The sequence below is a fragment of the Rhinoderma darwinii genome, unplaced genomic scaffold (assembly GCF_050947455.1).
Source record: "Rhinoderma darwinii isolate aRhiDar2 unplaced genomic scaffold, aRhiDar2.hap1 Scaffold_729, whole genome shotgun sequence".
Classification (NCBI taxonomy): domain Eukaryota; kingdom Metazoa; phylum Chordata; class Amphibia; order Anura; family Rhinodermatidae; genus Rhinoderma; species Rhinoderma darwinii.
In genome coordinates, this window is record NW_027464290.1 from 100,689 (window position 1) to 128,080 (window position 27,392).

General features: G+C 47.9%; 2 non-coding genes across 2 annotated transcripts; both read left to right on the top strand.

Moving 5' to 3' along the window:
* The first annotated feature begins 21,484 nt into the window (after positions 1 to 21,484).
* On the top strand, positions 21,485 to 21,675 carry LOC142729598 (U2 spliceosomal RNA). The gene has a single exon (XR_012878377.1). It is a non-coding gene; the product is annotated as a U2 spliceosomal RNA (small nuclear RNA).
* Positions 21,676 to 22,903: 1,228 nt separating this feature from the next.
* LOC142729622 (U2 spliceosomal RNA) lies at positions 22,904 to 23,094 on the top strand. Its single transcript, XR_012878391.1, has one exon. It is a non-coding gene; the product is annotated as a U2 spliceosomal RNA (small nuclear RNA).
* Positions 23,095 to 27,392: the final 4,298 nt, after the last annotated feature.

The following is a 27,392-nucleotide window of genomic DNA, read 5'->3' on the forward strand; positions in this document are numbered from 1 at the left end:
AAGTCTTAGACGCTTGATCCTTGCGGCATTCGTCTCAGCGCCTGGCAATTAGTATAGCTGCACTGTCTTTGACTTCTCTGGATGTTTTCCAGGCGAGCTATTCACAAGTAAATCCTAGACGCTCGATCTTGGTTGCTTTCGCTTTCGCGGCTGGCAGCAAAGTTCAGAACCATGTTTCTGTGAATAACTCTTGAACCGTAAGTGACAGACGCTCGCTCTTGGCTGCATTCGTTTCAGCTCGTGGCAGCCAGTCTAAAAAACACTATATTGGACTTCTTTGGATGTTTCCCAGGCGAGCTATTAGCAGCATGTTCAGAACCACTGTTTCTGAGGCTAATTCTTGAACCGTAAGTCATAGACGCTCGATCTTGGCGGCATTCGTCTCAGCGCCTGGCAATTAGTATAGAAGCACTGTTTCCCACTGTTTCTGAGCTAATTCTTGAACCGTAAGTCATAGACGCTCGATCTTGGCGGCATTCGTCTCAGCGCCTGGCAATTAGTATAGAAGCACTGTTTCCCACTGTTTCTGAGGCTAATTCTTGAACCGTAAGTCTTAGACGCTTGATCCTTGCGGCATTCGTCTCAGCGCCTGGCAATTAGTATAGCTGCACTGTCTTTGACTTCTCTGGATGTTTTCCAGGCGAGCTATTCACAAGTAAATCCTAGACGCTCGATCTTGGTTGCTTTCGCTTTCGCGGCTGGCAGCAAAGTTCAGAACCATGTTTCTGTGAATAACTCTTGAACCGTAAGTGACAGACGCTCGCTCTTGGCTGCATTCGTTTCAGCTCGTGGCAGCCAGTCTAAAAAACACTATCTTGGACTTCTCTGGATGTTTCCCAGGCGAGCTATTGGCAGCATGTTCAGAACCACTGTTTCTGAGGCTAATTCTTGAACCGTAAGTCTTAGACGCTTGATCTTGGCGGCATTCGTCTCAGCGCCTGGCAATTAGTATAGAAGCACTGTCTTTGACTTCTCTGGATGTTTCCCAGGCGAGCTATTCACAAGTAAATCCTAGACGCTCGATCTTGGTTACTTTCGCTTTCGCGGCTGGCAGCAAAGTTCAGAACCATGTTTCTGTGAATAACTCTTGAACCGTAAGTCACAGACGCTCGCTCTTGGCTGCATTCGTTTCAGCTCGTGGCAGCCAGTCTAAAAAACACTATATTGGACTTCTCTGGATGTTTCCCAGGCGAGCTATTAGCAGCATGTTCAGAACCACTGTTTCTGAGGCTAATTCTTGAACCGTAAGTCATAGACGCTCGATCTTGGCGGCATTCGTCTCAGCGCCTGGCAATTAGTATAGAAGCACTGTTTCCCACTGTTTCTGAGGCTAATTCTTGAACCGTAAGTCTTAGACGCTTGATCTTGGCGGCATTCGTCTCAGCGCCTGGCAATTAGTATAGAAGCAGTCTTTGACTTATCTGAAAGTTTCCCAGGCGAGCTATTGACAAGTAAATCCTAGACGCTCGATCTTGGTTATTTTCGCTTTCGCGGCTGGCAGCAAAGTTCAGAACCATGTTTCCGTGAATAACTCTTGAACCGTAAGTGACAGACGCTCGCTCTTGGCTGCATTCGTTTCAGCTCGTGGCAGCCAGTCTAAAAAACACTATCTTGGACTTCTCTGGATGTTTCCCAGGCGAGCTATTGGCAGCATGTTCAGAACCACTGTTTCTGAGGCTAATTCTTGAACCGTAAGTCATAGACGCTCGATCTTGGCGGCATTCGTCTCAGCGCCTGGCAATTAGTATAGAAGCACTGTTTCCCACTGTTTCTGAGGCTAATTCTTGAACCGTAAGTCTTAGACGCTTGATCCTTGCGGCATTCGTCTCAGCGCCTGGCAATTAGTATAGCTGCACTGTCTTTGACTTCTCTGGATGTTTTCCAGGCGAGCTATTCACAAGTAAATCCTAGACGCTCGATCTTGGTTGCTTTCGCTTTCGCGGCTGGCAGCAAAGTTCAGAACCATGTTTCTGTGAATAACTCTTGAACCGTAAGTGACAGACGCTCGCTCTTGGCTGCATTCGTTTCAGCTCGTGGCAGCCAGTCTAAAAAACACTATATTGGACTTCTCTGGATGTTTCCCAGGCGAGCTATTAGCAGCATGTTCAGAACCACTGTTTCTGAGGCTAATTCTTGAACCGTAAGTCATAGACGCTCGATCTTGGCGGCATTCGTCTCAGCGCCTGGCAATTAGTATAGAAGCACTGTTTCCCACTGTTTCTGAGGCTAATTCTTGAACCGTAAGTCTTAGACGCTTGATCTTGGCGGCATTCGTCTCAGCGCCTGGCAATTAGTATAGAAGCAGTCTTTGACTTATCTGAAAGTTTCCCAGGCGAGCTATTGACAAGTAAATCCTAGACGCTCGATCTTGGTTATTTTCGCTTTCGCGGCTGGCAGCAAAGTTCAGAACCATGTTTCCGTGAATAACTCTTGAACCGTAAGTGACAGACGCTCGCTCTTGGCTGCATTCGTTTCAGCTCGTGGCAGCCAGTCTAAAAAACACTATCTTGGACTTCTCTGGATGTTTCCCAGGCGAGCTATTGGCAGCATGTTCAGAACCACTGTTTCTGAGGCTAATTCTTGAACCGTAAGTCATAGACGCTCGATCTTGGCGGCATTCGTCTCAGCGCCTGGCAATTAGTATAGAAGCACTGTTTCCCACTGTTTCTGAGGCTAATTCTTGAACCGTAAGTCTTAGACGCTTGATCCTTGCGGCATTCGTCTCAGCGCCTGGCAATTAGTATAGCTGCACTGTCTTTGACTTCTCTGGATGTTTTCCAGGCGAGCTATTCACAAGTAAATCCTAGACGCTCGATCTTGGTTGCTTTCGCTTTCGCGGCTGGCAGCAAAGTTCAGAACCATGTTTCTGTGAATAACTCTTGAACCGTAAGTGACAGACGCTCGCTCTTGGCTGCATTCGTTTCAGCTCGTGGCAGCCAGTCTAAAAAACACTATATTGGACTTCTCTGGATGTTTCCCAGGCGAGCTATTAGCAGCATGTTCAGAACCACTGTTTCTGAGGCTAATTGTTGAACCGTAAGTCATAGACGCTCGATCTTGGCGGCATTCGTCTCAGCGCCTGGCAATTAGTATAGAAGCACTGTTTCCCACTGTTTCTGAGGCTAATTCTTGAACCGTAAGTCTTAGACGCTTGATCTTGGCGGCATTCGTCTCAGCGCCTGGCAATTAGTATAGAAGCAGTCTTTGACTTATCTGAAAGTTTCCCAGGCGAGCTATTGACAAGTAAATCCTAGACGCTCGATCTTGGTTATTTTCGCTTTCGCGGCTGGCAGCAAAGTTCAGAACCATGTTTCTGTGAATAACTCTTGAACCGTAAGTGACAGACGCTCGCTCTTGGCTGCATTCGTTTCAGCTCGTGGCAGCCAGTCTAAAAAACACTATCTTGGACTTCTCTGGATGTTTCCCAGGCGAGCTATTGGCAGCATGTTCAGAACCACTGTTTCTGAGGCTAATTCTTGAACCGTAAGTCATAGACGCTCGATCTTGGCGGCATTCGTCTCAGCGCCTGGCAATTAGTATAGAAGCACTGTTTCCCACTGTTTCTGAGGCTAATTCTTGAACCGTAAGTCTTAGACGCTTGATCCTTGCGGCATTCGTCTCAGCGCCTGGCAATTAGTATAGCTGCACTGTCTTTGACTTCTCTGGATGTTTTCCAGGCGAGCTATTCACAAGTAAATCCTAGACGCTCGATCTTGGTTGCTTTCGCTTTCGCGGCTGGCAGCAAAGTTCAGAACCATGTTTATGTGAATAACTTTTGAACCGTAAGTCACAGACGCTCGCTCTTGGCTGCATTCGTTTCAGCTCGTGGCAGCCAGTCTAAAAAAAACACTATCTTGGACTTCTCTGGATGTTTCCCAGGCGAGCTATTGGCAGCATGTTCAGAACCACTGTTTCTGAGGCTAATTCTTGAACCGTAAGTCTTAGACGCTTGATCTTGGCGGCATTCGTCTCAGCGCCTGGCAATTAGTATAGAAGCACTGTCTTTGACTTCTCTGGATGTTTCCCAGGCGAGCTATTGACAAGTAAATCCTAGACGCTCGATCTTGGTTATTTTCGCTTTCGCGGCTGGCAGCAAAGTTCAGAACCATGTTTCTGTGAATAACTCTTGAACCGTAAGTCACAGACGCTCGCTCTTGGCTGCATTCGTTTCAGCTCGTGGCAGCCAGTCTAAAAAACACTATCTTGGACTTCTCTGGATGTTTCCCAGGCGAGCTATTGGCAGCATGTTTTGAACCACTGTTTCTGAGGCTAATTCTTGAACCGTAAGTCATAGACGCTCGATCTTGGCGGCATTCGTCTCAGCGCCTGGCAATTAGTATAGAAGCACTGTTTCCCACTGTTTCTGAGGCTAATTCTTGAACCGTAAGTCTTAGACGCTTGATCTTGGCGGCATTCGTCTCAGCGCCTGGCAATTAGTATAGAAGCACTGTCTTTGACTTCTCTGGATGTTTCCCAGGCGAGCTATTCACAAGTAAATCCTAGACGCTCGATCTTGGTTACTTTCGCTTTCGCGGCTGGCAGCAAAGTTCAGAACCATGTTTCTGTGAATAACTCTTGAATCGTAAGTCACAGACGCTCGCTCTTGGTTGCAATCGTTTCAGCTCGTGGCAGCCAGTCTAAAAAACACTATATTGGACTTCTCTGGATGCTTCCCAGGCGAGCTATTAGCAGCATGTTCAGAACCACTGTTTCTGAGGCTAATTCTTGAACCGTAAGTCTTAGACGCTTGATCTTGGCGGCATTCGTCTCAGCGCCTGGCAATTAGTATAGAAGCACTGTCTTTGACTTCTCTGGATGTTTCCCAGGCGAGCTATTCACAAGTAAATCCTAGACGCTCGATCTTGGTTACTTTCGCTTTCGCGGCTGGCAGCAAAGTTCAGAACCATGTTTCTGTGAATAACTCTTGAACCGTAAGTCACAGACGCTCGCTCTTGGCTGCATTCGTTTCAGCTCGTGGCAGCCAGTCTAAAAAACACTATATTGGACTTCTCTGGATGTTTCCCAGGCGAGCTATTAGCAGCATGTTCAGAACCACTGTTTCTGAGGCTAATTCTTGAACCGTAAGTCATAGACGCTCGATCTTGGCGGCATTCGTCTCAGCGCCTGGCAATTAGTATAGAAGCACTGTTTCCAACTGTTTCTGAGGCTAATTCTTGAACCGTAAGTCTTAGACGCTTGATCTTGGCGGCATTCGTCTCAGCGCCTGGCAATTAGTATAGAAGCACTGTCTTTGACTTCTCTGGATTTTTCCCAGGCGAGCTATTCACAAGTAAATCCTAGACGCTCGATCTTGGTTACTTTCGCTTTCGCGGCTGGCAGCAAAGTTCAGAACCATGTTTCTGTGAATAACTCTTGAACCGTAAGTGACAGACGCTCGCTCTTGGCTGCATTCGTTTCAGCTCGTGGCAGCCAGTCTAAAAAACACTATCTTGGACTTCTCTGGATGTTTCCCAGGCGAGCTATTGGCAGCATGTTCAGAACCACTGTTTCTGAGGCTAATTCTTGAACCGTAAGTCTTAGACGCTTGATCTTGGCGGCATTCGTCTCAGCGCCTGGCAATTAGTATAGAAGCACTGTCTTTGACTTCTCTGGATGTTTCCCAGGCGAGCTATTCACAAGTAAATCCTAGACGCTCGATCTTGGTTACTTTCGCTTTCGCGGCTGGCAGCAAAGTTCAGAACCATGTTTCTGTGAATAACTCTTGAACCGTAAGTCACAGACGCTCGCTCTTGGCTGCATTCGTTTCAGCTCGTGGCAGCCAGTCTAAAAAACACTATATTGGACTTCTCTGGATGTTTCCCAGGCGAGCTATTAGCAGCATGTTCAGAACCACTGTTTCTGAGGCTAATTCTTGAACCGTAAGTCATAGACGCTCGATCTTGGCGGCATTCGTCTCAGCGCCTGGCAATTAGTATAGAAGCACTGTTTCCCACTGTTTCTGAGGCTAATTCTTGAACCGTAAGTCTTAGACGCTTGATCTTGGCGGCATTCGTCTCAGCGCCTGGCAATTAGTATAGAAGCAGTCTTTGACTTATCTGAAAGTTTCCCAGGCGAGCTATTGACAAGTAAATCCTAGACGCTCGATCTTGGTTATTTTCGCTTTCGCGGCTGGCAGCAAAGTTCAGAACCATGTTTCTGTGAATAACTCTTGAACCGTAAGTGACAGACGCTCGCTCTTGGCTGCATTCGTTTCAGCTCGTGGCAGCCAGTCTAAAAAACACTATCTTGGACTTCTCTGGATGTTTCCCAGGCGAGCTATTGGCAGCATGTTCAGAACCACTGTTTCTGAGGCTAATTCTTGAACCGTAAGTCATAGACGCTCGATCTTGGCGGCATTCGTCTCAGCGCCTGGCAATTAGTATAGAAGCACTGTTTCCCACTGTTTCTGAGGCTAATTCTTGAACCGTAAGTCTTAGACGCTTGATCCTTGCGGCATTCGTCTCAGCGCCTGGCAATTAGTATAGCTGCACTGTCTTTGACTTCTCTGGATGTTTTCCAGGCGAGCTATTCACAAGTAAATCCTAGACGCTCGATCTTGGTTGCTTTCGCTTTCGCGGCTGGCAGCAAAGTTCAGAACCATGTTTCTGTGAATAACTCTTGAACCGTAAGTGACAGACGCTCGCTCTTGGCTGCATTCGTTTCAGCTCGTGGCAGCCAGTCTAAAAAACACTATATTGGACTTCTCTGGATGTTTCCCAGGCGAGCTATTAGCAGCATGTTCAGAACCACTGTTTCTGAGGCTAATTCTTGAACCGTAAGTCATAGACGCTCGATCTTGGCGGCATTCGTCTCAGCGCCTGGCAATTAGTATAGAAGCACTGTTTCCCACTGTTTCTGAGGCTAATTCTTGAACCGTAAGTCTTAGACGCTTGATCCTTGCGGCATTCGTCTCAGCGCCTGGCAATTAGTATAGCTGCACTGTCTTTGACTTCTCTGGATGTTTTCCAGGCGAGCTATTCACAAGTAAATCCTAGACGCTCGATCTTGGTTGCTTTCGCTTTCGCGGCTGGCAGCAAAGTTCAGAACCATGTTTCTGTGAATAACTCTTGAACCGTAAGTGACAGACGCTCGCTCTTGGCTGCATTCGTTTCAGCTCGTGGCAGCCAGTCTAAAAAACACTATCTTGGACTTCTCTGGATGTTTCCCAGACGAGCTATTGGCAGCATGTTCAGAACCACTGTTTCTGAGGCTAATTCTTGAACCGTAAGTCTTAGACGCTTGATCTTGGCGGCATTCGTCTCAGCGCCTGGCAATTAGTATAGAAGCACTGTCTTTGACTTCTCTGGATGTTTCCCAGGCGAGCTATTCACAAGTAAATCCTAGACGCTCGATCTTGGTTACTTTCGCTTTCGCGGCTGGCAGCAAAGTTCAGAACCATGTTTCTGTGAATAACTCTTGAACCGTAAGTCACAGACGCTCGCTCTTGGCTGCATTCGTTTCAGCTCGTGGCAGCCAGTCTAAAAAACACTATATTGGACTTCTCTGGATGTTTCCCAGGCGAGCTATTAGCAGCATGTTCAGAACCACTGTTTCTGAGGCTAATTGTTGAACCGTAAGTCATAGACGCTCGATCTTGGCGGCATTCGTCTCAGCGCCTGGCAATTAGTATAGAAGCACTGTTTCCCACTGTTTCTGAGGCTAATTCTTGAACCGTAAGTCTTAGACGCTTGATCTTGGCGGCATTCGTCTCAGCGCCTGGCAATTAGTATAGAAGCAGTCTTTGACTTATCTGAAAGTTTCCCAGGCGAGCTATTGACAAGTAAATCCTAGACGCTCGATCTTGGTTATTTTCGCTTTCGCGGCTGGCAGCAAAGTTCAGAACCATGTTTCTGTGAATAACTCTTGAACCGTAAGTGACAGACGCTCGCTCTTGGCTGCATTCGTTTCAGCTCGTGGCAGCCAGTCTAAAAAACACTATCTTGGACTTCTCTGGATGTTTCCCAGGCGAGCTATTGGCAGCATGTTCAGAACCACTGTTTCTGAGGCTAATTCTTGAACCGTAAGTCATAGACGCTCGATCTTGGCGGCATTCGTCTCAGCGCCTGGCAATTAGTATAGAAGCACTGTTTCCCACTGTTTCTGAGGCTAATTCTTGAACCGTAAGTCTTAGACGCTTGATCCTTGCGGCATTCGTCTCAGCGCCTGGCAATTAGTATAGCTGCACTGTCTTTGACTTCTCTGGATGTTTTCCAGGCGAGCTATTCACAAGTAAATCCTAGACGCTCGATCTTGGTTGCTTTCGCTTTCGCGGCTGGCAGCAAAGTTCAGAACCATGTTTCTGTGAATAACTCTTGAACCGTAAGTGACAGACGCTCGCTCTTGGCTGCATTCGTTTCAGCTCGTGGCAGCCAGTCTAAAAAACACTATATTGGACTTCTCTGGATGTTTCCCAGGCGAGCTATTAGCAGCATGTTCAGAACCACTGTTTCTGAGGCTAATTGTTGAACCGTAAGTCATAGACGCTCGATCTTGGCGGCATTCGTCTCAGCGCCTGGCAATTAGTATAGAAGCACTGTTTCCCACTGTTTCTGAGGCTAATTCTTGAACCGTAAGTCTTAGACGCTTGATCTTGGCGGCATTCGTCTCAGCGCCTGGCAATTAGTATAGAAGCAGTCTTTGACTTATCTGAAAGTTTCCCAGGCGAGCTATTGACAAGTAAATCCTAGACGCTCGATCTTGGTTATTTTCGCTTTCGCGGCTGGCAGCAAAGTTCAGAACCATGTTTCTGTGAATAACTCTTGAACCGTAAGTGACAGACGCTCGCTCTTGGCTGCATTCGTTTCAGCTCGTGGCAGCCAGTCTAAAAAACACTATCTTGGACTTCTCTGGATGTTTCCCAGGCGAGCTATTGGCAGCATGTTCAGAACCACTGTTTCTGAGGCTAATTCTTGAACCGTAAGTCATAGACGCTCGATCTTGGCGGCATTCGTCTCAGCGCCTGGCAATTAGTATAGAAGCACTGTTTCCCACTGTTTCTGAGGCTAATTCTTGAACCGTAAGTCTTAGACGCTTGATCCTTGCGGCATTCGTCTCAGCGCCTGGCAATTAGTATAGCTGCACTGTCTTTGACTTCTCTGGATGTTTTCCAGGCGAGCTATTCACAAGTAAATCCTAGACGCTCGATCTTGGTTGCTTTCGCTTTCGCGGCTGGCAGCAAAGTTCAGAACCATGTTTCTGTGAATAACTCTTGAACCGTAAGTGACAGACGCTCGCTCTTGGCTGCATTCGTTTCAGCTCGTGGCAGCCAGTCTAAAAAACACTATCTTGGACTTCTCTGGATGTTTCCCAGGCGAGCTATTGGCAGCATGTTCAGAACCACTGTTTCTGAGGCTAATTCTTGAACCGTAAGTCTTAGACGCTTGATCTTGGCGGCATTCGTCTCAGCGCCTGGCAATTAGTATAGAAGCACTGTCTTTGACTTCTCTGGATGTTTCCCAGGCGAGCTATTCACAAGTAAATCCTAGACGCTCGATCTTGGTTACTTTCGCTTTCGCGGCTGGCAGCAAAGTTCAGAACCATGTTTCTGTGAATAACTCTTGAACCGTAAGTCACAGACGCTCGCTCTTGGCTGCATTCGTTTCAGCTCGTGGCAGCCAGTCTAAAAAACACTATATTGGACATCTCTGGATGTTTCCCAGGCGAGCTATTAGCAGCATGTTCAGAACCACTGTTTCTGAGGCTAATTCTTGAACCGTAAGTCATAGACGCTCGATCTTGGCGGCATTCGTCTCAGCGCCTGGCAATTAGTATAGAAGCACTGTTTCCCACTGTTTCTGAGGCTAATTCTTGAACCGTAAGTCTTAGACGCTTGATCTTGGCGGCATTCGTCTCAGCGCCTGGCAATTAGTATAGAAGCAGTCTTTGACTTATCTGAAAGTTTCCCAGGCGAGCTATTGACAAGTAAATCCTAGACGCTCGATCTTGGTTATTTTCGCTTTCGCGGCTGGCAGCAAAGTTCAGAACCATGTTTCTGTGAATAACTCTTGAACCGTAAGTGACAGACGCTCGCTCTTGGCTGCATTCGTTTCAGCTCGTGGCAGCCAGTCTAAAAAACACTATCTTGGACTTCTCTGGATGTTTCCCAGGCGAGCTATTGGCAGCATGTTCAGAACCACTGTTTCTGAGGCTAATTCTTGAACCGTAAGTCATAGACGCTCGATCTTGGCGGCATTCGTCTCAGCGCCTGGCAATTAGTATAGAAGCACTGTTTCCCACTGTTTCTGAGGCTAATTCTTGAACCGTAAGTCTTAGACGCTTGATCCTTGCGGCATTCGTCTCAGCGCCTGGCAATTAGTATAGCTGCACGGTCTTTGACTTCTCTGGATGTTTTCCAGGCGAGCTATTCGCAAGTAAATCCTAGACGCTCGATCTTGGTTGCTTTCGCTTTCGCGGCTGGCAGCAAAGTTCAGAACCATGTTTATGTGAATAACTTTTGAACCGTAAGTCACAGACGCTCGCTCTTGGCTGCATTCGTTTCAGCTCGTGGCAGCCAGTCTAAAAAACACTATCTTGGACTTCTCTGGATGTTTCCCCGGCGAGCTATTGGCAGCATGTTCAAAACCACTGTTTCTGAGGCTAATTCTTGAACCGTAAGTCATAGACGCTCGATCTTGGCGGCATTCGTCTCAGCGCCTGGCAATTAGTATAGAAGCACTGTTTCCCACTGTTTCTGAGGCTAATTCTTGAACCGTAAGTCTTAGACGCTTGATCTTGGCGGCATTCGTCTCAGCGCCTGGCAATTAGTATAGAAGCACTGTCTTTGACTTCTCTGGATTTTTCCCAGGCGAGCTATTCACAAGTAAATCCTAGACGCTCGATCTTGGTTACTTTCGCTTTCGCGGCTGGCAGCAAAGTTCAGAACCATGTTTCTGTGAATAACTCTTGAACCGTAAGTGACAGACGCTCGCTCTTGGCTGCATTCGTTTCAGCTCGTGGCAGCCAGTCTAAAAAACACTATCTTGGACTTCTCTGGATGTTTCCCAGGCGAGCTATTGGCAGCATGTTCAGAACCACTGTTTCTGAGGCTAATTCTTGAACCGTAAGTCTTAGACGCTTGATCTTGGCGGCATTCGTCTCAGCGCCTGGCAATTAGTATAGAAGCACTGTCTTTGACTTCTCTGGATGTTTCCCAGGCGAGCTATTCACAAGTAAATCCTAGACGCTCGATCTTGGTTACTTTCGCTTTCGCGGCTGGCAGCAAAGTTCAGAACCATGTTTCTGTGAATAACTCTTGAACCGTAAGTCACAGACGCTCGCTCTTGGCTGCATTCGTTTCAGCTCGTGGCAGCCAGTCTAAAAAACACTATATTGGACTTATCTGGATGTTTCCCAGGCGAGCTATTAGCAGCATGTTCAGAACCACTGTTTCTGAGGCTAATTCTTGAACCGTAAGTCATAGACGCTCGATCTTGGCGGCATTCGTCTCAGCGCCTGGCAATTAGTATTGAAGCACTGTTTCCAACTGTTTCTGAGGCTAATTCTTGAACCGTAAGTCTTAGACGCTTGATCTTGGCGGCATTCGTCTCAGCGCCTGGCAATTAGTATAGAAGCAGTCTTTGACTTATCTGAAAGTTTCCCAGGCGAGCTATTGACAAGTAAATCCTAGACGCTCGATCTTGGTTATTTTCGCTTTCGCGGCTGGCAGCAAAGTTGAGAACCATGTTTCTGTTAATAACTCTTGAACCGTAAGTGACAGACGCTCGCTCTTGGCTGCATTCGTTTCAGCTCGTGGCAGCCAGTCTAAAAAACACTATCTTGGACTTCTCTGGATGTTTCCCAGGCGAGCTATTGGCAGCATGTTCAGAACCACTGTTTCTGAGGCTAATTCTTGAACCGTAAGTCTTAGACGCTTGAACTTGGCGGCATTCGTCTCAGCGCCTGGCAATTAGTATGGAAGCACTGTCTTTGACTTCTCTGGATGTTTCCCAGGCGAGCTATTCACAAGTAAATCCTAGACGCTCGATCTTGGTTACTTTCGCTTTCGCGGCTGGCAGCAAAGTTCAGAACCATGTTTCTGTGAATAACTCTTGAACCGTAAGTCACAGACGCTCGCTCTTGGCTGCATTCGTTTAAGCTCGTGGCAGCCAGTCTAAAAAACACTATCTTGGACTTCTCTGGATGTTTCCCAGGCGAGCTATTGGCAGCATGTTCAGAACCACTGTTTCTGAGGCTAATTCTTGAACCGTAAGTCATAGACGCTCGATCTTGGCGGCATTCGTCTCAGCGCCTGGCAATTAGTATAGAAGCACTGTTTCCCACTGTTTCTGAGGCTAATTCTTGAACCGTAAGTCTTAGACGCTTGATCCTTGCGGCATTCGTCTCAGCGCCTGGCAATTAGTATAGCTGCACTGTCTTTGACTTCTCTGGATGTTTTCCAGGCGAGCTATTCACAAGTAAATCCTAGACGCTCGATCTTGGTTGCTTTCGCTTTCGCGGCTGGCAGCAAAGTTCAGAACCATGTTTCTGTGAATAACTCTTGAACCGTAAGTGACAGACGCTCGCTCTTGGCTGCATTCGTTTCAGCTCGTGGCAGCCAGTCTAAAAAACACTATCTTGGACTTCTCTGGATGTTTCCCAGGCGAGCTATTGGCAGCATGTTCAGAACCACTGTTTCTGAGGCTAATTCTTGAACCGTAAGTCTTAGACGCTTGATCTTGGCGGCATTCGTCTCAGCGCCTGGCAATTAGTATAGAAGCACTGTCTTTGACTTCTCTGGATGTTTCCCAGGCGAGCTATTCACAAGTAAATCCTAGACGCTCGATCTTGGTTACTTTCGCTTTCGCGGCTGGCAGCAAAGTTCAGAACCATGTTTCTGTGAATAACTCTTGAACCGTAAGTCACAGACGCTCGCTCTTGGCTGCATTCGTTTCAGCTCGTGGCAGCCAGTCTAAAAAACACTATATTGGACTTCTCTGGATGTTTCCCAGGCGAGCTATTAGCAGCATGTTCAGAACCACTGTTTCTGAGGCTAATTCTTGAACCGTAAGTCATAGACGCTCGATCTTGGCGGCATTCGTCTCAGCGCCTGGCAATTAGTATAGAAGCACTGTTTCCCACTGTTTCTGAGGCTAATTCTTGAACCGTAAGTCTTAGACGCTTGATCTTGGCGGCATTCGTCTCAGCGCCTGGCAATTAGTATAGAAGCAGTCTTTGACTTATCTGAAAGTTTCCCAGGCGAGCTATTGACAAGTAAATCCTAGACGCTCGATCTTGGTTATTTTCGCTTTCGCGGCTGGCAGCAAAGTTCAGAACCATGTTTCTGTGAATAACTCTTGAACCGTAAGTGACAGACGCTCGCTCTTGGCTGCATTCGTTTCAGCTCGTGGCAGCCAGTCTAAAAAACACTATCTTGGACTTCTCTGGATGTTTCCCAGGCGAGCTATTGGCAGCATGTTCAGAACCACTGTTTCTGAGGCTAATTCTTGAACCGTAAGTCATAGACGCTCGATCTTGGCGGCATTCGTCTCAGCGCCTGGCAATTAGTATAGAAGCACTGTTTCCCACTGTTTCTGAGGCTAATTCTTGAACCGTAAGTCTTAGACGCTTGATCCTTGCGGCTTTCGTCTCAGCGCCTGGCAATTAGTATAGCTGCACTGTCTTTGACTTCTCTGGATGTTTTCCAGGCGAGCTATTCACAAGTAAATCCTAGACGCTCGATCTTGGTTGCTTTCGCTTTCGCGGCTGGCAGCAAAGTTCAGAACCATGTTTCTGTGAATAACTCTTGAACCGTAAGTGACAGACGCTCGCTCTTGGCTGCATTCGTTTCAGCTCGTGGCAGCCAGTCTAAAAAACACTATCTTGGACTTCTCTGGATGTTTCCCAGGCGAGCTATTGGCAGCATGTTCAGAACCACTGTTTCTGAGGCTAATTCTTGAACCGTAAGTCTTAGACGCTTGATCTTGGCGGCATTCGTCTCAGCGCCTGGCAATTAGTATAGGAGCACTGTCTTTGACTTCTCTGGATGTTTCCCAGGCGAGCTATTCACAAGTAAATCCTAGACGCTCGATCTTGGTTACTTTCGCTTTCGCGGCTGGCAGCAAAGTTCAGAACCATGTTTCTGTGAATAACTCTTGAACCGTAAGTCACAGACGCTCGCTCTTGGCTGCATTCGTTTCAGCTCGTGGCAGCCAGTCTAAAAAACACTATATTGGACTTCTCTGGATGTTTCCCAGGCGAGCTATTAGCAGCATGTTCAGAACCACTGTTTCTGAGGCTAATTCTTGAACCGTAAGTCATAGACGCTCGATCTTGGCGGCATTCGTCTCAGCGCCTGGCAATTAGTATAGAAGCACTGTTTCCCACTGTTTCTGAGGCTAATTCTTGAACCGTAAGTCTTAGACGCTTGATCTTGGCGGCATTCGTCTCAGCGCCTGGCAATTAGTATAGAAGCAGTCTTTGACTTATCTGAAAGTTTCCCAGGCGAGCTATTGACAAGTAAATCCTAGACGCTCGATCTTGGTTATTTTCGCTTTCGCGGCTGGCAGCAAAGTTCAGAACCATGTTTCTGTGAATAACTCTTGAACCGTAAGTGACAGACGCTCGCTCTTGGCTGCATTCGTTTCAGCTCGTGGCAGCCAGTCTAAAAAACACTATCTTGGACTTCTCTGGATGTTTCCCAGGCGAGCTATTGGCAGCATGTTCAGAACCACTGTTTCTGAGGCTAATTCTTGAACCGTAAGTCATAGACGCTCGATCTTGGCGGCATTCGTCTCAGCGCCTGGCAATTAGTATAGAAGCACTGTTTCCCACTGTTTCTGAGGCTAATTCTTGAACCGTAAGTCTTAGACGCTTGATCCTTGCGGCATTCGTCTCAGCGCCTGGCAATTAGTATAGCTGCACTGTCTTTGACTTCTCTGGATGTTTTCCAGGCGAGCTATTCACAAGTAAATCCTAGACGCTCGATCTTGGTTGCTTTCGCTTTCGCGGCTGGCAGCAAAGTTCAGAACCATGTTTCTGTGAATAACTCTTGAACCGTAAGTGACAGACGCTCGCTCTTGGCTGCATTCGTTTCAGCTCGTGGCAGCCAGTCTAAAAAACACTATATTGGACTTCTCTGGATGTTTCCCAGGCGAGCTATTAGCAGCATGTTCAGAACCACTGTTTCTGAGGCTAATTGTTGAACCGTAAGTCATAGACGCTCGATCTTGGCGGCATTCGTCTCAGCGCCTGGCAATTAGTATAGAAGCACTGTTTCCCACTGTTTCTGAGGCTAATTCTTGAACCGTAAGTCTTAGACGCTTGATCTTGGCGGCATTCGTCTCAGCGCCTGGCAATTAGTATAGAAGCAGTCTTTGACTTATCTGAAAGTTTCCCAGGCGAGCTATTGACAAGTAAATCCTAGACGCTCGATCTTGGTTATTTTCGCTTTCGCGGCTGGCAGCAAAGTTCAGAACCATGTTTCTGTGAATAACTCTTGAACCGTAAGTGACAGACGCTCGCTCTTGGCTGCATTCGTTTCAGCTCGTGGCAGCCAGTCTAAAAAACACTATCTTGGACTTCTCTGGATGTTTCCCAGGCGAGCTATTGGCAGCATGTTCAGAACCACTGTTTCTGAGGCTAATTCTTGAACCGTAAGTCATAGACGCTCGATCTTGGCGGCATTCGTCTCAGCGCCTGGCAATTAGTATGGAAGCACTGTCTTTGACTTCTCTGGATGTTTCCCAGGCGAGCTATTCACAAGTAAATCCTAGACGCTCGATCTTGGTTACTTTCGCTTTCGCGGCTGGCAGCAAAGTTCAGAACCATGTTTCTGTGAATAACTCTTGAACCGTAAGTCACAGACGCTCGCTCTTGGCTGCATTCGTTTCAGCTCGTGGCAGCCAGTCTAAAAAACACTATCTTGGACTTCTCTGGATGTTTCCCAGGCGAGCTATTGGCAGCATGTTCAGAACCACTGTTTCTGAGGCTAATTCTTGAACCGTAAGTCATAGACGCTCGATCTTGGCGGCATTCGTCTCAGCGCCTGGCAATTAGTATAGAAGCACTGTTTCCCACCGTTTCTGAGGCTAATTCTTGAACCGTAAGTCTTAGACGCTTGATCCTTGCGGCATTCGTCTCAGCGCCTGGCAATTAGTATAGCTGCACTGTCTTTGACTTCTCTGGATGTTTTCCAGGCGAGCTATTCACAAGTAAATCCTAGACGCTCGATCTTGGTTGCTTTCGCTTTCGCGGCTGGCAGCAAAGTTCAGAACCATGTTTCTGTGAATAACTCTTGAACCGTAAGTGACAGACGCTCGCTCTTGGCTGCATTCGTTTCAGCTCGTGGCAGCCAGTCTAAAAAACACTATCTTGGACTTCTCTGGATGTTTCCCAGGCGAGCTATTGGCAGCATGTTCAGAACCACTGTTTCTGAGGCTAATTCTTGAACCGTAAGTCTTAGACGCTTGATCTTGGCGGCATTCGTCTCAGCGCCTGGCAATTAGTATAGAAGCACTGTCTTTGACTTCTCTGGATGTTTCCCAGGCGAGCTATTCACAAGTAAATCCTAGACGCTCGATCTTGGTTACTTTCGCTTTCGCGGCTGGCAGCAAAGTTCAGAACCATGTTTCTGTGAATAACTCTTGAACCGTAAGTCACAGACGCTCGCTCTTGGCTGCATTCGTTTCAGCTCGTGGCAGCCAGTCTAAAAAACACTATATTGGACATCTCTGGATGTTTCCCAGGCGAGCTATTAGCAGCATGTTCAGAACCACTGTTTCTGAGGCTAATTCTTGAACCGTAAGTCATAGACGCTCGATCTTGGCGGCATTCGTCTCAGCGCCTGGCAATTAGTATAGAAGCACTGTTTCCCACTGTTTCTGAGGCTAATTATTGAACCGTAAGTCTTAGACGCTTGATCTTGGCGGCATTCGTCTCAGCGCCTGGCAATTAGTATGGAAGCACTATCTTTGACTTCTCTGGATGTTTCCCAGGCGAGCTATTGACAAGTAAATCCTAGACGCTCGATCTTGGTTATTTTCGCTTTCGCGGCTGGCAGCAAAGTTCAGAACCATGTTTCTGTGAATAACTCTTGAACCGTAAGTCAAAGACGCTCGCTCTTGGCTGCATTCGTTTCAGCTCGTGGCAGCCAGTCTAAAAAACACTATCTTGGACTTCTCTGGATGTTTCCCAGGCGATCTATTGGCAGCATGTTCAGAACCACTGGTTCTGAGGCTAATTATTGAACCGTAAGTCATAGACGCTCGATCTTGGCGGCATTCGTCTCAGCGCCTGGCAATTAGTATAGAAGCACTGTCTTTGACTTCTCTGGATGTTTCCCAGGCGAGCTATTGACAAGTAAATCCTAGACGCTCGATCTTGGTTACTTTCGCTTTCGCGGCTGGCAGCAAAGTTCAGAACCATGTTTCTGTGAATAACTCTTGAACCGTAAGTCACAGACGCTCGCTCTTGGCTGCATTCGTTTCAGCTCGTGGCAGCCAGTCTAAAAAACACTATCTTGGACTTCTCTGGATGTTTCCCAGGCGAGCTATTGGCAGCATGTTCAGAACCACTGTTTCTGAGGCTAATTCTTGAACCGTAAGTCATAGACGCTCGATCTTGGCGGCATTCGTCTCAGCGCCTGGCAATTAGTATAGAAGCACTGTTTCCCACTGTTTCTGAGGCTAATTCTTGAACCGTAAGTCTTAGACGCTTGATCTTGGCGGCATTCGTCTCAGCGCCTGGCAATTAGTATAGAAGCAGTCTTTGACTTATCTGAAAGTTTCCCAGGCGAGCTATTGACAAGTAAATCCTAGACGCTCGATCTTGGTTATTTTCGCTTTCGCGGCTGGCAGCAAAGTTCAGAACCATGTTTCTGTGAATAACTCTTGAACCGTAAGTCAAAGACGCTCGCTCTTGGCTGCATTCGTTTCAGCTCGTGGCAGCCAGTCTAAAAAACACTATCTTGGACTTCTCTGGATGTTTCCCAGGCGATCTATTGGCAGCATGTTCAGAACCACTGGTTCTGAGGCTAATTATTGAACCGTAAGTCATAGACGCTCGATCTTGGCGGCATTCGTCTCAGCGCCTGGCAATTAGTATAGAAGCACTGTCTTTGACTTCTCTGGATGTTTCCCAGGCGAGCTATTGACAAGTAAATCCTAGACGCTCGATCTTGGTTACTTTCGCTTTCGCGGCTGGCAGCAAAGTTCAGAACCATGTTTCTGTGAATAACTCTTGAACCGTAAGTCACAGACGCTCGCTCTTGGCTGCATTCGTTTCAGCTCGTGGCAGCCAGTCTAAAAAACACTATCTTGGACTTCTCTGGATGTTTCCCAGGCGAGCTATTGGCAGCATGTTCAGAACCACTGTTTCTGAGGCTAATTCTTGAACCGTAAGTCATAGACGCTCGATCTTGGCGGCATTCGTCTCAGCGCCTGGCAATTAGTATAGAAGCACTGTTTCCCACTGTTTCTGAGGCTAATTCTTGAACCGTAAGTCTTAGACGCTTGATCTTGGCGGCATTCGTCTCAGCGCCTGGCAATTAGTATAGAAGCAGTCTTTGACTTATCTGAAAGTTTCCCAGGCGAGCTATTGACAAGTAAATCCTAGACGCTCGATCTTGGTTATTTTCGCTTTCGCGGCTGGCAGCAAAGTTCAGAACCATGTTTCTGTGAATAACTCTTGAACCGTAAGTGACAGACGCTCGCTCTTGGCTGCATTCGTTTCAGCTCGTGGCAGCCAGTCTAAAAAACACTATCTTGGACTTCTCTGGATGTTTCCCAGGCGAGCTATTGGCAGCATGTTCAGAACCACTGTTTCTGAGGCTAATTCTTGAACCGTAAGTCATAGACGCTCGATCTTGGCGGCATTCGTCTCAGCGCCTGGCAATTAGTATAGAAGCACTGTTTCCCACTGTTTCTGAGGCTAATTCTTGAACCGTAAGTCTTAGACGCTTGATCCTTGCGGCATTCGTCTCAGCGCCTGGCAATTAGTATAGCTGCACTGTCTTTGACTTCTCTGGATGTTTTCCAGGCGAGCTATTCACAAGTAAATCCTAGACGCTCGATCTTGGTTGCTTTCTTTTTCGCGGCTGGCAGCAAAGTTCAGAACCATGTTTCTGTGAATAACTCTTGAACCGTAAGTGACAGACGCTCGCTCTTGGCTGCATTCGTTTCAGCTCGTGGCAGCCAGTCTAAAAAACACTATCTTGGACTTCTCTGGATGTTTCCCAGGCGAGCTATTGGCAGCATGTTCAGAACCACTGTTTCTGAGGCTAATTCTTGAACCGTAAGTCTTAGACGCTCGATCTTGGCGGCATTCGTCTCAGCGCCTGGCAATTAGTATAGAAGCACTGTCTTTGACTTCTCTGGATGTTTCCCAGGCGAGCTATTGACAAGTAAATCCTAGACGCTCGATCTTGGTTACTTTCGCTTTCGCGGCTGGCAGCAATGTTCAGAACCATGTTTCTGTGAATAACTCTTGAACCGTAAGTCACAGACGCTCGCTCTTGGTTGCATTCGTTTCAGCTCGTGGCAGCCAGTCTAAAAAACACTATCTTGGACTTCTCTGGATGTTTCCCAGGCGAGCTATTGGCAGCATGTTCAAAACCACTGTTTCTGAGGCTAATTCTTGAACCGTAAGTCTTAGACGCTTGATCTTGGCGGCATTCGTCTCAGCGCCAGGCAATTAGTATAGAAGCACTGTCTTTGACTTCTCTGGATGTTTCCCAGACGAGCTATTGACAAGTAAATCCTAGACGCTCGATCTTGGTTATTTTCGCTTTCGCGGCTGGCAGCAAAGTTCAGAACCATGTTTCTGTGAATAACTCTTGAACCGTAAGTGACAGACGCTCGCTCTTGGCTGCATTCGTTTCAGCTCGTGGCAGCCAGTCTAAAAAACACTATCTTGGACTTCTCTGGATGTTTCCCAGGCGAGCTATTGGCAGCATGTTTAGAACCACTGTTTCTGAGGCTAATTCTTGAACCGTAAGTCATAGACGCTCGATCTTGGCGGCATTCGTCTCAGCGCCTGGCAATTAGTATAAAAGCACTGTTTCCCACTGTTTCTGAGGCTAATTCTTGAACCGTAAGTCTTTGACGCTTGATCTTGGCGGCATTCATCTCAGCGCCTGGCAATTAGTATAGAAGCACTGTTTCCCACTGTTTCTGAGGCTAATTATTGAACCGTAAGTCTTAGACGCTTGATCTTGGCGGCATTCGTCTCAGCGCCTGGCAATTAGTATAGAAGCACTGTCTTTGACTTATCTGGATGTTTCCCAGGCGAGCTATTCACAAGTAAATCCTAGACGCTCGATCTTGGTTACTTTCGCTTTCGCGGCTGGCAGCAAAGTTCAGAAAGTGTTTTTTGTGTTTGCCATTGTTTCTGTCTTTCTGAAGGGATCTCCCCTTTTAATCCCATTATTTCAACACCTGTTGGACAATGCATGAGTGATAATGAGCTAATTGATTAAACCGATTAAACCAATTGTGTCGTCTGTGTGTCTGTGTTTCCGGCATTTCACATTGGAACAGCTCATTCACCTTCCTTGTCTTCTCTCCGCCCTCCCTTTTAGGTAAGTTAAAGAGCTGCACCTGAGCCAGCCACTGATTGATGCAGCACCACAGTCAAATAGTGGAGTGGAGTAGGGGAACAGCAAACAGCCATTAAAGCCGCCCGCCCGCCCGCCCGCCACAATGGACCTACCTGTGTACACTAGATGGATGTGATGGAATGTACTGTCGTCCCTACATTTCAAGAAGGAGTAAGAATTGCAGTTGCAACAAAGCCTTGCTTGCCTACAAAGAGAGCAGCAATTTGGATTTGTTACTATGTTACCTAGAAGAATAACAAACTGTGCAAGGATGGAGGTTGTAGGAGCAAGGAGAAGTTGTCTGTAAAGTTGGTGGATGCTTATTTTCCATTTTGCAGTCCCTTGTCTCCCTCTTGTGGCCTCCTGGAGGCAACTAGCTGTGCAAAAAAAGACAGCCTGGCGGCCGGCTGTTGCAGTGTTGCCCTCTCAGGCAACACTGAGTGACTGACTGAGCCGCACCGACTTATATAAAGTTCAGACGGAACTTTGCACGTGTCATAGTGGAGCCCTGAGGAGCCAGAGCCAGCTTTCTGACATCATAATGGGGCCTCAGAGATAAAAGCCTGGGCCCAGGCAGTGTTGGTCAGTGCTGCTCAGCAGGCAACACTGGACTGGACTGGATTACAGCTGATACAAGGTGTGAAGGAACAAGGGGTGGCTGTGGGCATGCACTTGCTGCCGCTGCCAGTGTTTATCTGCATGGCAGCAGGGCATTTGGGCGTTGCCAGGAAGGCGTTTTTATGTAGATTCCTCCTCTTTCAGCACTGCATTGTGGTGCAAGCAAAAGAAGCAAATCCTGTCTGGCTTCCTCTCCGGCCTTTATTCACCTCCCGTGTAGCTGTGAGTGTGTAAGCCTGCAGGGCCCCATGGAATTGCCTAGAAGTAGGCTGAATCGCTGCAAGGGCTGAACAGCAGTATCGGGCAGGCTCGGGCAACGCGCGGCCCGTTCGGGTTATCGCTTCTCGGCCTTTTGGCTAAGATCAAGTGTAGTATCTGTTCTTATCAGTTTAATATCTGATACGTCCCCTATCTGGGGACCATATATTAAATGGATTTTTAGAACAGGGAGATGGAAATAGAGCTTGCTCTGTCCACTCCACGCATTGACCTGGTATTGCAGTATTTCCAGGACCGGTGCACCCTTTCCTTATGTGTTGACTAAAATCAGATTCCAAAAGTGTTTTTTGTGTTTGCCATTGTTTCTGTCTTTCTGAAGGGATCTCCCCTTTTAATCCCATTATTTCAACACCTGTTGGACAATGCATGAGTGATAATGAGCTAATTGATTAAATGCAATTAATGAATACATTGCCACCTCTTGTTTTGTGTCGTCTGTGTGTCTGTGTTTCCGGCATTTCACATTGGAACAGCTCATTCACCTTCCTTGTCTTCTCTCCGCCCTCCCTTTTAGGTAAGTTAAAGAGCTGCACCTGAGCCAGCCACTGATTGATGCAGCACCACAGTCAAATAGTGGAGTGGAGTAGGGGAACAGCAAACAGCCATTAAAGCCGCCCGCCCGCCCGCCCGCCACAATGGACCTACCTGTGTACACTAGATGGATGTGATGGAATGTACTGTCGTCCCTACATTTCAAGAAGGAGTAAGAATTGCAGTTGCAACAAAGCCTTGCTTGCCTACAAAGAGAGCAGCAATTTGGATTTGTTACTATGTTACCTAGAAGAATAACAAACTGTGCAAGGATGGAGGTTGTAGGAGCAAGGAGAAGTTGTCTGTAAAGTTGGTGGATGCTTATTTTCCATTTTGCAGTCCCTTGTCTCCCTCTTGTGGCCTCCTGGAGGCAACTAGCTGTGCAAAAAAAGACAGCCTGGCGGCCGGCTGTTGCAGTGTTGCCCTCTCAGGCAACACTGAGTGACTGACTGAGCCGCACCGTCTTATATAAAGTTCAGACGGAACTTTGCACGTGTCATAGTGGAGCCAGAGCCAGCTTTCTGACATCATAATGGGGCCTCAGAGATAAAAGCCTGGGCCCAGGCAGTGTTGGTCAGTGCTGCTCAGCAGGCAGCACTGGACTGGACTGGATTACAGCTGATACAAGGTGTGAAGGAACAAGGGGTGGCTGTGGGCATGCACTTGCTGCCGCTGCCAGTGTTTATCTGCATGGCAGCAGGGCATTTGGGCGTTACCAGGAAGGCGTTTTTATGTAGATTCCTCCTCTTTCAGCACTGCATTGTGGTGCAAGCAAAAGAAGCAAATCCTGTCTGGCTTCCTCTCCGGCCTTTATTCACCTCCCGTGTAGCTGTGAGTGTGTGAGCCTGCAGGGCCCCATGGAATTGCCTAGAAGTAGGCTGAATCGCTGCAAGGGCTGAACAGCAGTATCGGGCAGGCTCGGGCAACACGCGGCCCGTTCGGGTTATCGCTTCTCGGCCTTTTGGCTAAGATCAAGTGTAGTATCTGTTCTTATCAGTTTAATATCTGATACGTCCCCTATCTGGGGACCATATATTAAATGGATTTTTAGAACAGGGAGATGGAAATAGAGCTTGCTCTGTCCACTCCTCGCATTGACCTGGTATTGCAGTATTTCCAGGACCGGTGCATCCTTTCCTTATGTGTTGACTAAAATCAGATTCCAAAAGTGTTTTTTGTGTTTGCCATTGTTTCTGTCTTTCTGAAGGGATCTCCCCTTTTAATCCCATTATTTCAACACCTGTTGGACAATACATGAGTGATAATGAGCTAATTGATTAAATGCAATTAATGAATACATTGCCACCTCTTGTTTTGTGTCGTCTGTGTGTCTGTGTTTCCGGCATTTCACATTGGAACAGCTCATTCACCTTCCTTGTCTTCTCTCTGCCCTCCTGTAAAGGATCTGCCAGGCACTGCGGGGTTAACTCCCAGAACTAATCAGTCAGCACCTGAGAATACATCCCTGAGACTGACTCCTGCTTCCACCATTCAGGCTGGCAGGCTTAGGAGTGGGAGAGCCTATCGTAACCTGGCCAGACTCAGCTAGCTCCCGCCCTCGGTCTATTTAAGCCTGCACTTCCTGTCCCTCGGTGCTTGTTATTGCTTTTGTTTCCTTCCTTGTGGTTCCTGGCCCAGCTACATCTCCTGCTATTTTTGATCCTGCTCCATACCGACCCTGGCTTACCGACTACTCTTCTGCTTTTCGTTTTGTACCTCGCACACTCCTGGCTTGACTCGGCTCGTTCACCACTCTGGTTGCTCACGGTGTTGCCGTGGGCAACGGCCCCTTTTCCTTGCTTGTGTTCCTTGTATGTTTGTCGTGTTTGTCGTGCACTTACTGAGCGCAGGGACCGCCGCCCAGTTGTACCCCGTCGCCTAGGGCGGGTCGTTGCAAGTAGGCAGGGACAGAGTGGCGGGTAGATTAGGGCTCACTTATCCGTCTCCCTACCCCCTGCCGTTACATAATAACAAGCCCATACCTAGTCTACCCCTGGTCCCTGACACCACTATGGATCCCCGTGAGACCCTGGCTCAGCAAATGCAGGGTCTCTCCCTACAGGTCCAGGCCCTGGCTCAGAGGGTCAACCAGCCTGATGCTACCCTGGTAGTTCCCCGCACCGCACCTCTTGAACCCCACCTCAAGTTGCCCGACCGGTTCTCAGGGGACCGGAGGACTTTTCTCTCCTTTCGGGAGAGTTGTAGGCTTTACTTTCGTTTAAAGCCTCATTCCTCAGGTTCTGAGAGCCAGCAGGTGGGTATAATTATGTCCCGGCTCCAGGAAGGGCCCCAAGAGTGGGCCTTCTCCTTGGCTCCTGACGCCCCTGAACTTTCCTCCGTTGATTGTTTCTTTTCTGCTCTCTGACTTATTTATGACGAGACTGACAGGACTGCCTTTGCCGAGAGTCAGCTGGTGACCTTAAGTCAGGGTAAGAGACCTGTTGAGGAGTATTGCTCTGACTTTCGGAAGTGGTGCGTAGCTTCTCGGTGGAATGACCCTGCCTTAAGGTGCCAGTTTAGGTTGGGTCTGTCGAATGCCCTGAAAGACCTGCTAGTTAGCTATCCCTCTTCTGACTCCCTAGACCAGGTTATGGCTTTAGCGATACGACTTGACCGACGTCTCAGGGAACGACAACGTAAACGTTTATGTGTTTTCTCCTCCGACTCCCCCATGATGCCTCCCGAAGCTCCGTTGCTTCGTTCCTCCCCGAAAGATTCAGAGATACCTATGCAACTCGGGGCCTCCGTGTCCCCCCAACAACGTAGAGAATTCCGCAGGAAGAATGGTCTCTGCTTCTACTGTGGGGACGACAAGCATCAAGTGAACAACTGTCCTAAGCGTAAGGTTGCAGCCAGAGAACTTCCGCGTCTAAGTGATCATCGGGGAGGTCACTTGGGCGCACAGGTATTTCCCGTAAATATGAAACGTACTAAGATCTTGCTTCCCTTTCAGGTCTCTTTTGGTGGTAGGTCTGCTACCGGCAGTGCTTTCGTGGATTCAGGGTCCTCTACTAATATCATGTCTGTGGAATTTGCTATGTCCCTTGCTATGCCTCTTATTGATTTGCCTAAACCTGTCCCGGTAGTGGGTATCGACGCCACTCCTCTTGCTAATGGTTATTTTACACAGCATACCCCTGTTTTTGAACTCCTTGTTGGCTCCATACATTTGGAGCAATGCTCTGTACTGTTGATGCAGGGATTATCGTACGATTTGGTGCTAGGTCTTCCCTGGTTGCAGTTGCATAATCCTACGTTTGACTGGAATACTGGGGAGCTAACCAAATGGGGTAATGAATGTTGTACGTCATGTTTTTCTGTTAATTCTATTTCTCCCCCTAAGGAGGCGAATACGCTACCCGAGTTTGTTCAGGACTTCGCTGATGTTTTCTCTAGGGAGGCCTCCGAAGTGTTACCTCCTCATAGAGAATACGATTGCGCTATCGAATTGGTACCAGGAGCTAAGCTTCCTAAGGGTAGGATATTTAATCTTTCTTGTCCCGAACGTGAAGCTATGAGAGTGTATATCCAGGAATCCCTGGCCAAGGGTTACATTCGTCCCTCTTCTTCTCCGGTAGGTGCTGGCTTCTTCTTCGTGGGGAAGAAGGATGGTGGTCTTAGGCCATGCATTGACTACCGTAGCCTGAATAAGGTCACGGTAAGGAACCAGTATCCCCTTCCTTTGATTCCTGATCTCTTTAATCAGGTTCAGGGGGCCCAATGGTTTTCTAAATTGGATCTACGGGGGGCGTATAACCTTATTCGCATCAAAGAGGGGGATGAGTGGAAGACTGCGTTTAACACGCCCGAAGGCCATTTTGAATACCTCGTCATGCCCTTTGGGTTGTGTAATGCCCCTGCGGTCTTCCAGAATTTCATAAATGAGATTTTGAGAAATTACCTGGGGATTTTTCTGGTAGTGTACCTTGATGACATACTGGTGTTTTCCAAGGACTGGTCCTCCCACGTGGAGCATGTCAGGAAGGTGCTCCAGGTCCTTCGGGAAAATAAACTGTTTGCCAAAACCGAAAAATGTGTGTTTGGGGTACAGGAGATTCCATTTTTGGGTCAAATCCTCACTCCTCATGAATTCCGCATGGACCCAGCCAAGGTTCAGGCTGTGGCGGAATGGGTCCAACCTGCCTCCCTGAAGGCGTTACAGTGTTTTTTGGGGTTTGCTAATTATTACAGGAGATTTATTGCTAACTTCTCGGTCATCGCTAAGCCCCTTACGGACCTCACTCGCAAAGGTGCTGATCTCCTCCACTGGCCTCCTGAGGCTGTCCAGGCTTTTGAGGTCCTTAAGAAGTGCTTTGTCTCGGCCCCGGTGCTGGTTCAGCCCAACCAAATGGAGCCATTTATCGTGGAAGTTGACGCATCTGAGGTGGGAGTGGGGGCTGTCTTGTCCCAGGGTACCAGGTCCCTCACCCATCTCCGCCCCTGTGCCTACTTCTCCAGGAAGTTTTCGCCAACTGAAAGTAACTATGATATTGGCAACCGCGAACTCTTAGCCATTAAATGGGCATTTGAAGAGTGGCGCCACTTCCTGGAGGGGGCTAGGCACCAGGTAACGGTCCTTACCGACCACAAGAATCTGGTGTTCCTAGAATCTGCCCGGAGGCTAAACGCGAGACAAGCTCGATGGGCGTTATTTTTTACCAGATTCAATTTTTTGGTTACCTATAGGGCTGGGTCTAAAAATATTAAGGCTGATGCACTGTCGCGTAGCTTCATGGCCAGCCCTCCTTCGGAGGAAGATCCTGCTTGTATTTTGCCTCCAGGTATAATCATTTCCTCGATCGATTCTGATTTAGTCTCTGAAATTGCTGCTGATCAAGGTGCAGCTCCCGGGAACCTTCCTGAGAACAAGCTGTTTGTTCCCCTGCAATTCCGGCTAAGGGTACTTAGGGAAAATCATGACTGCGCACTATCTGGCCATCCAGGCATCCTGGGTACCAAACACCTCATTACCAGAAATTATTGGTGGCCTGGGTTGCCTAAAGACGTTAAGGCCTACGTCGTCGCTTGTGAGGTTTGTGCTAGTTCCAAGACTCCCAGGTCCCGACCAGCGGGCTTACTGCGTTCGTTGCCCATTCCCCAGAGACCTTGGACACATATCTCCATGGATTTTATCACCGATTTGCCTCCATCCCAAGGCAAGTCGGTGGTGTGGGTGGTGGTGGACCGCTTCAGTAAGATGTGCCACTTTGTGCCCCTCAAGAAACTACCCAACGCCAAAACGTTGGCTACCTTGTTTGTCAAACACATCCTGCGTCTCCATGGGGTCCCTGTCAATATTGTTTCGGACAGAGGGGTACAATTTGTTTCATTGTTTTGGAGAGCCTTCTGTATGAAGTTGGGGATTGATCTGTCCTTCTCCTCTGCCTTCCATCCTGAAACCAATGGCCAAACGGAGAGGACTAATCAGTCTCTA